This window comes from Austrofundulus limnaeus, unplaced genomic scaffold (assembly GCF_001266775.1).
Source record: "Austrofundulus limnaeus strain Quisiro unplaced genomic scaffold, Austrofundulus_limnaeus-1.0 Scaffold72, whole genome shotgun sequence".
NCBI lineage: Eukaryota > Metazoa > Chordata > Actinopteri > Cyprinodontiformes > Rivulidae > Austrofundulus > Austrofundulus limnaeus.
Window position 1 is genome coordinate 1019208 of NW_013952474.1, and position 1086 is coordinate 1020293.

At 42.4% G+C, this 1086-nt stretch overlaps 1 protein-coding gene across 2 annotated transcripts in view; it reads right to left on the minus strand.

The window, feature by feature from the left end:
- LOC106519141 (protein NLRC3) overlaps positions 1-639 on the minus strand; it is a 19498-nt gene extending 18859 nt beyond the window's left edge. The window contains exon 1 of one of the 2 annotated variants that reach the window (XM_014010682.1): positions 408-637. The gene's annotated coding sequence lies outside the window, so the exon portion shown is untranslated. Of the gene's footprint in view, positions 1-407 lie in introns of both variants that reach the window. The other variant, XM_014010684.1, reaches the window with a different exon arrangement.
- Positions 640-1086: the final 447 nt, after the last annotated feature.

Genomic DNA, 1086 nt, shown 5'->3' on the forward strand with positions numbered 1-1086 from the left:
GCGGCCGACAAATGCGCACTCATGAGGACCCAGCCCCTGGATTGAGACACAGCCAAGAAGGAGCTAATTTATCAGGGTGTAGCTCCCCCCCGGCGGGCCTCTATGCAGTGTTTAGGCTGCTTTTCGTCTCGTGCAGCGGGGAAATGCGGCTCGTCTCAGCCTCCTCCATGAAACATAGAAAAGAAACTTGYCCGTCTACTGAATTAAAGCTCCCAATTGCTCACATTTAACGGATTTACAGGGAAAAAAGATGGCGGAAGAAATAAYGGTTTTACTTCGAAATGTTGATTTTCCAGCTGAGCTCAAGTTTGTTTAAAATAAACAAAAATACAAAACAGAAAGATTTTTTGCTGCAACTAAAACTGAGACAGATGATTTTAAACATTGAAACGTAGAAAGCTGCTTACCTTCAGCTGCAGGTTTACAGACAGAAAAACAGCTGCGTCACGAACGGAACGAAGAGAAAGTTTTTGTAGGGACTGCTGGAAGCCGAGTTTCACAGGCGGTGGTCGGACTCGGCTCCGCTGCACCGACAGCAGGAAGAAGCAGGGAGGAGACCGCGCGATAAGTCCAATGATAAATGTACAAGTCACAGCAAAAAAATAATCACTTCTGTGAAAGACGAACAAACACAGCTGAAAACATTGATATAAAAGCTTTTGATATCTATAGTTGAAACTGTCTCGCTGTCGTCTTTTTGAGACTTCTGATTTCAAAATAAAATCCACGTGTATCATGTGTGTACACATATGCTTCATGCTACATGTTTCCATCTGCTGCCCATGCAGATCCATACATTCTGACAGCATTTGTGTAGAAATATATCTGTATAATTATTAATATATGACAAGATTATTCCAATTTATGGTGTCTTATTCTGAAAATACGGATGTTGTGCTTGTACCTTTTCCTGTWGATTGGGTGGGGGTGGGTTCAGAGCCCTAGAGCAGGGGTTCTCAAGTCATTTGGGTCTGGAGACCCCTTACAAGGGTGAAAACAATTCCAGGGACCCCTCATTAATCCCATGCTGTTTTAAAAGATAATTTATTGTCATTTCAACCCCTAAATGCCATGGAATATATATAT